Raw genomic sequence first — 10,951 nt, forward strand, 5'->3', positions numbered from 1 at the left:
ATAATAAATTTAAAATTCTAATTCAGCTTGGTCAAATTCTAATTTAGATTTTGGTCAGACAGAGGGGGAGCTTCAGCTTGATAAGGTGGCCACTGAATTCTGTGAAAGGGTAAATGAACAGATCAGGAACACTGCATTGGCAGTAGAAGGGGCAACTACAATGGGTTGTCCAGCTGTATTGGATCCAACAGCTAGAAAGTTTGTTATATTATATATAATATAGACAGTACACCATATGTTGAAAGAAGAGTTTTAGTTCCAGGAGAGATGAGAAGATCACATGAAAGAGTTTCTGACAGTTTACTATCAAATGACATTGACTACAGTATGACCATCTGCGAACCAACTTGGGTGACCAACGATGGCATGGATAATTTGTCTACCTTATTAGAGCAATGCCATGCAGTTCAAACTTCAAACTAGCAGTGTATTTCAGGGGTGAAAATAATTTTCAGACCTGAGAATTCAAGCTGAGCCACTGTGCTCTGTGTAAATTTTGTAACTGTATAAATTCATATATAATGACAGTTCCTGAGATTTCTTGTTGCCCATAGTATTTTGTCATGCTTGCAGTAAACGCATGTTAGTCTATAGTCCACCCAATTATTTCCCACATGACATAGGTGTTGCTTCCATAGTTTGTATGTCAAATGTCATGCAAATTAAAAACACAAACTGAATGTCTCATATTCTTTGCCTGTCACTCCAGTTATCTCCCCACTGTAATCCAGCCATCACTTGAGAAAAAAAGGAGAAGTTTTAAAAGGGAAAATTCATGTACGTGCTATATGGTCCAGCAAATTTCCATGATACTGACCCTCTAAAATAACACTTGTTGAAACCAAAAGACAGCACAAGACGTTATCCCCATACAGAACATGAGTAGCTTTGTACCACTTTAGGTCTATTAAATCATAAACTATAAGCAAGGCCATTTTTTTGGGAGCGTGGGGAAACGTCCCCTCAGGGAAGGGAAATGTTTCCCTGGCACGTCCCCCTAAGTTTCCTCCATTTTGGGAGCGTGGGGAAACGTCCCCTACTCGTCCCCAAGTCCTCGGAGCGCGAGGGAGCGAGGAAACTAGACCCCTAAAGGGGGGGGGGGCGAGTCCCCGTGGAACACTGCATTTTCCTTTTGATCAATATCTTCTTGAAATCGACTTTTCAAGACATTCCTTCTTTCTTTTGCTTCCTCTACTTGTAGATTTATAAGAGTGACCTTTTTTGCTTCTCTGCTAAGAATTTATAAGAGTGACCTTCTTCCTTTACACTTTTCTTGTTGAGATATCAACAGTTGTGATCTAATCCCTAATCAACGACTAAGATTAAATTAGACTTGATCCTTGTCTCTTTGAAGCTTCTCACCCACATTTTCATTAATACCCACTAATGTTTTAATTTTCCTAAGTTTAGATTTAGCAACCCCATTAAAAATATTAATTATTTTAATAAAATACACCCGGGTGGAATTTCACCAAACGATTTCTGGGTCTTGGAGACCTCATGTGTGCTAGCCCCTCCACAAGAAATTGGAGCTAGAGCACATCCGATGCTACCCAAAAATAACACTCCCTCTTAGCGAGGAATGTGCTCTAGCAATACTTCCCAACAGAAGTATCACACTGATCCACGACATCGGTCCTCTGCGCTGCTGATGTTCGGCCTACTGGCCCTCATCCACTGCGTTGTTGCAATTTGTACTGCTGCCCATGACACTGCCACTATCACTGCTGCATCTGTATTGCAGCTCCCTTTCAATATGTTGCATCATGCTGCCGATAGCACTGTCACTCCTAACTGATGCATTGCAGCTCCCTCGTAAGAACTACACTATATGTTTCTAGCACTGAAACGGATTCTCAATCATCCCCATCTTCTACCTCAAATAAACAAACTTTGTTCTTCCTAGAGCCTTGGTGAGAATCTCTACCACCTATTCTCCTGTCGGAGTATACTGTAACTGTACTGCCCCGTGCTAGACACAATCTCTGATAAAGTGACACCTGATGTCAATGCGCTTCGACCAATCATGAAAACTGGATTCTCAGAGAACTTGATGCAACTTTGATTACCACACAAAATACTGGTCGCTTCCATCCTTCTCTTGAACAGATTCACAAGCCACTTCCTAAGCCATATGTCTTCACACGATGTTGTGCTAGCTGCCATATATTCACCTTTAGCTGAGCTCAGAGCTACGGATTTTTGTTTCCTACTACACCAAGAGGGCATACTTGATCCAATGTTGAAACAGTACCTAGTGGTACTTTTCCGATCTACTGAACTTCCAGCCCAATCTGCGTCAGTGAACCCACTCAGTCTGATATCATTGCCTCGGGTGTACATTAATCCATGCTCGACTGTTCCTCGTATATATCTGAGAACATGCTTGGTTGTTGCCCAGTGTGCCCTCTTCGGTTCTACCATGAACTGACTGAGGGTGTTGACAATGTAACAAATGTTTGGCCTAGTATTGACCAAATACATCAGGGACCCTATGAGCTGCTTGTACAAGGTGGGATATACTTCTTTATCTTCAGACACATCAATCTTCTTCCAGTTGGTAATCATTGGAGTAGCCATGGGTCTACAGTCCTGCATTCTGAACCTTTTTAAAAAAATTGTAGTGTATCTCCCTTGTCCAAGGAAAATTCCACCCTTCTGCTGCCAAACTTCCAACCCCATAAAATAATGCATTCGTCCCAAATCCTTCATGTCAAATTCTGTAGCTAGGTTTTCCTTGCAATCTTTGATGAGGCTGGATGAACCTGTCAGGAAAAGGTCATCCACATATAACACCAGAATCAGAGGCTCATTCTCTACAATCAGATAGTAGAGGTTGGGATCTGCGTCACTCTTGACGAATCCCATCTTCTGCAAGTAACCATCAATTCAAGCGTACCATGCTATGGGCACTTGTTTAAGCCCATACAAGGCTTTCTTCAACCTACATACATGAGTTTTCTTGTCATGTGTCTCAAAACCCTCTGGTTGTTCAATGTATGCTTCTTTTATCACCCTGTTTGTTTAAGAAAATGTAACTAGGTTCGGTCTTCATGATGACATGATCTTTGTAAATGTAATAAAAGAGAATAAATCATTTTTGTATGCCTTGCTACATGGGTTTCATGAGCAAGAAGTGTCCTAAGTCAAAAGACTTCTTCTTGATGCCTTTAGGATTTTATTTATTTGTCAAAGAATCGTGTCATGTAATGAAGGCTCTTATTGAGCCTATGTAAATGTATACAAGTCATCAAAGTGTGTAACAGCCCTCCAAGACCAAGAAAAATCCTCCAAGAGCAAGCACACCGAAGTCTGCAAGCAATACAATGAAGAAATCTTATGTCGGCTCCAAAATGAATTAAAAGGAAATTATTAAATAAATGGAAGTCATGTCGGCTTGGGAAAAAGTCATGACTGTTCATACTCTCACGTCGGCTCAATATAGGAGCACTCACCACTATAAATACCTCGTCAAGGTATCAGCCAAAAGAGCAGAAAAAGACCTCGCACTTCTCTCTGAAATTTCGTGTGAGTATAGGGTGCAAGTATGCGCAGACAAGGAAGGGATAGACCGTGCATAAGGTATGGGAGATCTTGCATTCCTCTGAAGCCTCACATGAAGCAACAGATCTGAATTAGGGCTTGACTGCACCTTGGTTGGGTATTAGGTGCAATCATGGCTAGAACCTCAGATGCATGAATGAGGACGCAATATTGTCCCAGAATAACTATGAATTGAAGGCACAAACCATGGTTGGATGAGGCAAATCTTGAATAAGGACACAGATTGGAATAAAGTGTGGGCTAGATCCTATTCTCGGCATACTTGTAGGATCTCGGATGGGTGGAATAGAAAGGACCTCGGATGGATAGACAGTCGTAGCATAAAGATATCTCTGCTCTTCTCCAACGTACAGTATTGGCATCCTGTAATCTCAATCTCGACATAATAAAGATCACGTTGATTCTAAAGGTGGTATTCATGTCGCAGCCTCAACATAATGAACAACAGTGGTTAGGGTTGCAAGAAGTGGATCTACACTCTCGGCATATTGTTTTAGCAGAACCATATTGATGAAATGCATTCCCATGATGACAGTGATTCTCGGCATACTTGAATGGCACAGTGTTCGGATCTATGATCTTAATCTAAAAATGTATATCAGTACAATACACTTCCTCAGCATATTAGGATGCAGTCACAATGACAAGGATCATGAATAATCATGATGGTGACAGTCTCAACATGATGAGAATGATATGGGTGAATAGTCTCAGATCATGATGTTACACAATTTACAGTAAGGTGCAGCTACAAGGCTTGATCTTGTTCTTAAAGATCATGATCTCAAAGAATGAAGATCCCAGTGATCTTAATGATGCAGTTGTAATGTCTTCACTGGTGCAGATGATGATCTTATCAGTGGCAGAGTAAAGGATTGGTGTCTTGGTCTTGGCCAATGTTGCACGAAGCGGAAGCGTTTTTTGGAAGCGGGGACGCCGAAGCGTCATTTCCCAAAAATCTAGGAAGCGAAGCGTCCGCGGAAGCGTCTATATATATATATATATATTTGCATTTATACTCAAAACAAACATCCCAAATACCAAATTAATTGTAGAAGACATGAAAACATGCATATTTTTGCATAAATCAAGATAGATATGGCATCCATTGTACATTAATGATTAATTATTCGAGCATCAACCATTTAGAATCTAGATTCTTCTCCTCTTGTCTAGCCTTTGCCTCTACCTCGATTGTCTAGGGATATTAGTCAACATTGCCCAATTTTGATCAAACTACCTAACTCAAGACTTAAAATATGGTAGAAAAAGCTTAAGATGCTTGATCGATGATTTTGACTTGATTGAAAGGTAATTTTTTGCTAAGGGCATGCCACGTGACAAAGGAGTTCAACAATTAACACCACCAACACTAGGTACATATAGGGCTTGGTGCTCTTGATTAAATGCTAATCGCATACCTTCATACTTGATATAATCTAATGAAATGCCACAATCCCATTCATCAATGAGATTTCTATAAGAAGACTCTTGGCATTCGTCAATGAGATTTTTATAAGAAGAATTTTGTGTGAGTCTTCCTCTCTAAGAGGGAGAGGTTTTGGCCTTGGCCGAAACCCATATACTTTGTGTTCTTGTCTCTTTTGTTTTTATAGCAGTTTGATGAAGCTAACATATACACACTAATAATGACAAGAAGATCAAGTTAAGATAAAATATAAAAACACTTCACAAATTGTCATCATGCTAAGAAGAATCTTTGTAGTTCTGAATGCCCTAGATTCTTCAACACCGTTAAGGAACACAGTCTTGACGTCCATCTGGTGAATCTCCCATCCCATATGTGCTGCAAGGGATATCACAGATCTAATAGAAGTATACCTGGCTACTGGGATGAAGGTTTCTTCGTATTTTATCCCTTCCTTCTGAGTATACCCCTTAGCCACGAACCTGCCTTTGTATTTTTCCACAATGCCATCTACAGCATATTTGACCTTGTAGATCCATCTCGAACCTACAACTGATTTGTCCTGAGGCCTAGGTACCACTTCCCAGACATCATTGATCATTATGGAACTATATTCCTCCACCATAGCATCTACCCATACTTGATGTTGAACGGCCTCCTGAAAACTAGAGGGTTCTCCAACCTGAGCCACCAAAGCTTGGTATCTATCTGGTTGTCTACACTCCCTTTTCTCGTTCCTAGGAGCTCCAATGAAATCCTCTGCATCCCGTAGTATCTGTTGAAGTTCCCGGCTCGTTCTTCCACTGGTAGTGGGTAGATCTATTTGCTCCTCCTCCTGAGATTCCACCCGTTGTGATGCCTCTGGATTCTTGTCCTTTGGAGAAGTACTGGTGTTGGTTTCTGTTGGTCGAAGTGGCTAGACCAATGGATCATCCTTTGACTGCTCTTTGGAAGGCATTTCTCAGGATTTCCTAAAAGATCTGTCCTCCATGATATTACATCCCGTCATACTACGATCTTTCTATCTCCCGAAAGGTAGATTCTATATGCCTTAGCATTCTCGCTATATCCCACAATATATCCTTTTTATGCAGTTTGATGCAACTTCTTCCTCTTTTCTTTTGGTATATGGCAGTATGCCAAAGTCCCAAATATTCTGAAATGACTCACTTCAGGCTTCTTACTGGTGAAGACACTCTCCGAAGTAATCTTACCTAATGCCCTGTGAGGAGTTATGTTCTAAACATAGACTGTTGTGCTGCATGCTTCTGCCCATAGAAATTTGGGCATATCCTGATCATACAACATTTCCCTTGTTGCTTCAACGATAGTTCTGGTCTTCCTCTCTGCTACTCCATTCTGCTCCGGATTATATGGAGTTGTCCATTCTCTTCTGATGCCTTCCCTTGCACAGAAATCAGTGAAGTCCTTATCAATGTATTCTCCACCATTGTCTGAGTGCAACACTTTTATCTTCTTCCCTGTCAGATTCTCAACCAGAGCTTTAAACTCTTTAAATCGATCAAAAACCCCATCCTTGGTTTTTAGAAAGTAGATCCAAGTCTTCCTGGAACGGTCATCAATAAAAGTGACAAAGTATTCAGCACCACTAAGAGCTTTTGTGCACATGGGTTCGCGGATATCTAAGTGTATCAATCCCAGAACACTCTTTGCCCTACTATTACTTCCGGAATAAGTCGCTTTGGTGTACTTGCCCAGTACACAACCTCTGCATACATCGTCTCATTTGGTACTTAATTCTGGAACTCTTGTGACGGTTCTTTTGAGAATTCTTAGAGCCCCATGGTGTAAGTGCCCCATCCTTCTGTGCCATAATTCATTCAAATCATTTTCACCACTACTTCCTATCAGTGCCATTGGAGATTCTAGTTGTAACTTATACAGTCTATTATTTCTGACTCCAATTTGGGCCTTCTCTTCCAACTCGGGTGTTTGACATATACTTTCTTCCTAATAAAGTAAACATCATAGCCCTTGTTCTGTAACTGAGATACAGAGAGTAAGTTCATCCACAATCAAGGCACATGCAGCACATTGGTAGCTCGAAGTCGATCCCCTACTTCTGTTTGTAAAATATAGTACCTCTTCCTATGAGGGTACATTTTGACTTATTTCCCATGGTGATCTGGAAGTTCATTTGTTCTTCTTGATAGCTCGTGACACATACTCGTATTCCCGTCATGTGCGTAGAAGCTCCACTATCAACATACCAAACCTCAGAGAAAGCAGAACTTGCCAAGCAAGCGATTTCTTCTTCCAGTCTGGAAGCTAGCACAGAATTGTTCTGATCCATTATATTCTTCGTGCTTTCCTCTTTCCCGAGAGAACTGTGTGAGTCCTTTTGAGTTGCTGCTCCAGCATCATGTTCACGACTCATTGCAAATTCTTTAATCCTGTTGCCTGATCTCTGCTCTAATACCATGTGAAAATTTCAAATACAAAATTCTACTGCAGTAACTGATTTATTTCTCCTACTTATTTTTCACAATAAGTTATTTACAAAACCCTTCAGTAAACATCAAAGTAAATTCTACTGCAGTTGTCACATAATAGCATAGAGAAAAGAACAGTGAAATACAAGCACAAGAATCAATCACATCAACACAGTTATTTTTGGACAATAGTCCCCGGAAAAACCCAATGCAGGAAAATCGGTGCAGCAGATGAGGGTTTATTACTTATTCTTCAGCAGCAATCTCTTTACAAGGAATGATTTGCAGATCATAGAGAAACCTCTTAGAAAACACCTGAGATAATTTTTCTCCACCCTTTGAAGAAATTCTGACACACAAGAGACCCTCCAGCCTTCACTGTGTCATCATTGCGTGAGGACTGCGTCCCTTGCTGCGCTGCCCCTCTGAGTTGTCCCTCTGCTTTGTCCCTTTGATGCACTGCGTCCCCTCATCCTCAGTCTTCGACTGATGTTGATACCCTCCTATTCCTTCACCCTACAACTCTCCCTCTAAAATCGAACTATTACTCCTTGAGAATCGATTTCCCTCAAGTTACTGAGTATTTGCTCGGTGTGTCTCCAAATGACTCTCAAGTCTTCCTTTATATTTTTCATGTTGAGATATCAATGGCCATGATCTAATCTCTAATCAACGGCTAAGATTAAATTAGACTTGATCCTCGTCTCTTAAAAGCTTGTCACCCATATTTTCATTAATACCCATTAATATTTTTATTTTCCTAAGTTTAGATTTAGTAACCCCATTAAAAATATTAATTATTTTAATAAAACACCAACCCGGGTGGAATTTCACAAAACGATTTCTAGGTCTTGTAGATCTCATGTGTTCTAGCCCCTCCACAAAATTTCGGAGCTAGAGCATGTCCCATGCTACCCAAAAATCAACACCTCGCGCTTTTGAACATATTCTTCTAATTTCGTTTCTGCTTCCTAAATTTGAAGTTTTAGGAGAGCAACTTCTTCTTTGAGTGCCTTATTTTCCTTCTCTGTTTTTTTCGGTCCCTTGAAGGCATTTATTAATGATTTCTCCATGTCCTCTTCGTTGATTTTAGAGCTTGTTGACGACTATCTGTCAACTACCCTATAATAGTACACATTTTTTCAAAGCATTCCATCATGTTCGAGCAGTCAGACATCCAGACATCATCATCATCTTTCAACAATTTTGTCAAAGTTGTAATTCCAAATTTTGCAGCCCTGTGTGGCCATTGTAAAAATGATTCTAGTATGACTATGAAGCCATGTAAAAACATCTAGGTAAGCCTTTGATTCTTAGCAAAGAGTTTCACTCTAGGGAGTCGTTTACCCTCCGCCAATCATTTGTGTTTTCTAAGATCATTTTGCCAATTATCGAGTCGATGTAAATTATCATACTAGATCATTTCTTGAGTATTGCAAAATTTGGTGAAGTTTAAGTGTATTGGAAAATTTGGTGAGGTTCAAGTGTATTATTTTAATTATTAAAATTTCCCACTAGTCGGGATTTTAATCATTATTTTGATGTAAATTGTAAAATGTAATCTCTATAGAAGTTGATGGGGGTGGACTACTCCTAATTAGAACCTCTACACCTCAACTTTCTATTTAGACACTTTTTTGAGGGTTGAAATCATGTCTATCCCCTCAAATTATTTTTATTTTTTATTTTCTGGCAAAAAATGGCAAAAAATTATCCATAAAATGGTCAAAAAATTAAATGGGAGAAAATAAAAATTCTCCCCAAGTGGAAAAATGATTTTTTGGAAAAAGAGGAAATTTCTCGAGGAAGATTAAATTTGATGGACTCATTTCCAAGGCAGAAAAATCCCGCGAAAAAATTCCTTGGACTAGAAAAAATAATTTCTCAACGAAAATCGATTTTTTGGGTCCCAGTGGTTAAAATGAATGAAGGAATTTCAAGAAAAAAAATTAGAAAATAATTTTGAGGCGCTCTATCAAAGGAAAAAATGGATTTTTTAAGAAAAATCAAATTTTTGGAACATGGTGGTTAAGTCAAGAAGCAATTGTCAAGGAAAAACTGTTGGAAAAAATATTTTTTGGACCACGATCAAAGCCTTCTTCAACAAATTCGAATTTCTTCTTCCAGATCAAGGGTCGAGATTTAATTTTGATAGAGATCAAGCTTCAACTAGCCATTATTCTCTGGGATCAAGTCAAATTTGTGCACATCTTTGAACCTAGTCCTTTTCCACTTGGAGGGGGATCTAGATCTCTTTATTTTCTATACAAGGAAGCATAGGCTCCTCATTGTAAACATCTTCAGATGATGTAATCAACTCAAAAGCTTTGTAATATTTTCTCCGATTAATAAAAGAAAAAGTCTATGGGGGTACATTATGGTGTATGTCTTAAGTCTTTCATGGTAAAAAGTTCTCTGATCTCCCATGCTTAATGTTCTACTGAATAATTTTATTGTGTTATTTCCATTAGCCACTATTTGGATTTATTAGTGTACAACTATCTTGCACTATTATTTGGGGTGAGTAGCACTGATGATTCGGCATGCCTAGTGGATTTTTGGTTCCCTAGGCCTCCCTCTCCTTGTGTCAGTAAAGTCCTGTGGAACTAACAAATCATTTGAGTGTATGTGTAGAATTTTTTTTTAATTAATCAGATCTTGAGTACCTGGGGAAGTTTTAGCTCAACCAACCAACTACTTGAGACGTGGAAGCTAAGAACCCATAGTGGTTCACCTCAGACGCTCATCATACAATTTGCATTGAAGGGATTTTCTTGCCTTCACTCAACCAAGATCACCTATTTTCAAATCTTTTATTTGTTTTAAAGAGCTTTCATTGATTTATCTACTATTTCTAGAGCTATGTTATTTTCTTAATGGACAGGGTTGTCCTCATACCCATAGATTAGACTTGTAAATTACTTCTAAATAACTGTAAATTTTGTAAATAATTTCTTTGTAAATATTTTTGCTCACCTTTGTTTTCTATTTTGCATATAGATTGGGGTTTCTCACATTTGTGTTTGCAGATCTAAGGCTTAGAGTATGGATCTCTAACGAATTATTTGCAGGAGATTTTGGCTTCACAGAAAGGAAGGAAATGAAAATTTTTGAAAGGGCCAAACCCTCATTCAAATTTGCGCCCTGGGTTATTAATCTTTTACAAAAAAATTAAGGAAGTCCCATATGTATTTCCTTCTCCTCCTTGGTCGCAAGCTTATAAGGCTATTCTCTACCATTAGATCAAAAAAAAAAATGTAAGGATTTGAGGCATAGAATCCTCATAATAAATATTTTAAGGCCTTGTCTCTAATCCGGTTGGTTTTGTAGGGGTTGGAACCATTATTTTGAGGAGGTCGCAGGCATTTTAAGCCTCTAAGCCCTCCTTCCATACTTATATAATTTTGATCCAAGGTTTCAAAAAAAAATGTTTTGAAGAAATAGAAGCATTGTTAAGGGTTCTCTCTAACATGGTTTATTTTGCAACCCCTCGAGAATTTTTTTA

Source organism: Pinus tabuliformis, chromosome 2_1 (genome assembly GCF_031772625.1).
Source record: "Pinus tabuliformis cultivar Carrire ecotype Pingquan chromosome 2_1, CPIR1, whole genome shotgun sequence".
NCBI lineage: Eukaryota > Viridiplantae > Streptophyta > Pinopsida > Pinales > Pinaceae > Pinus > Pinus tabuliformis.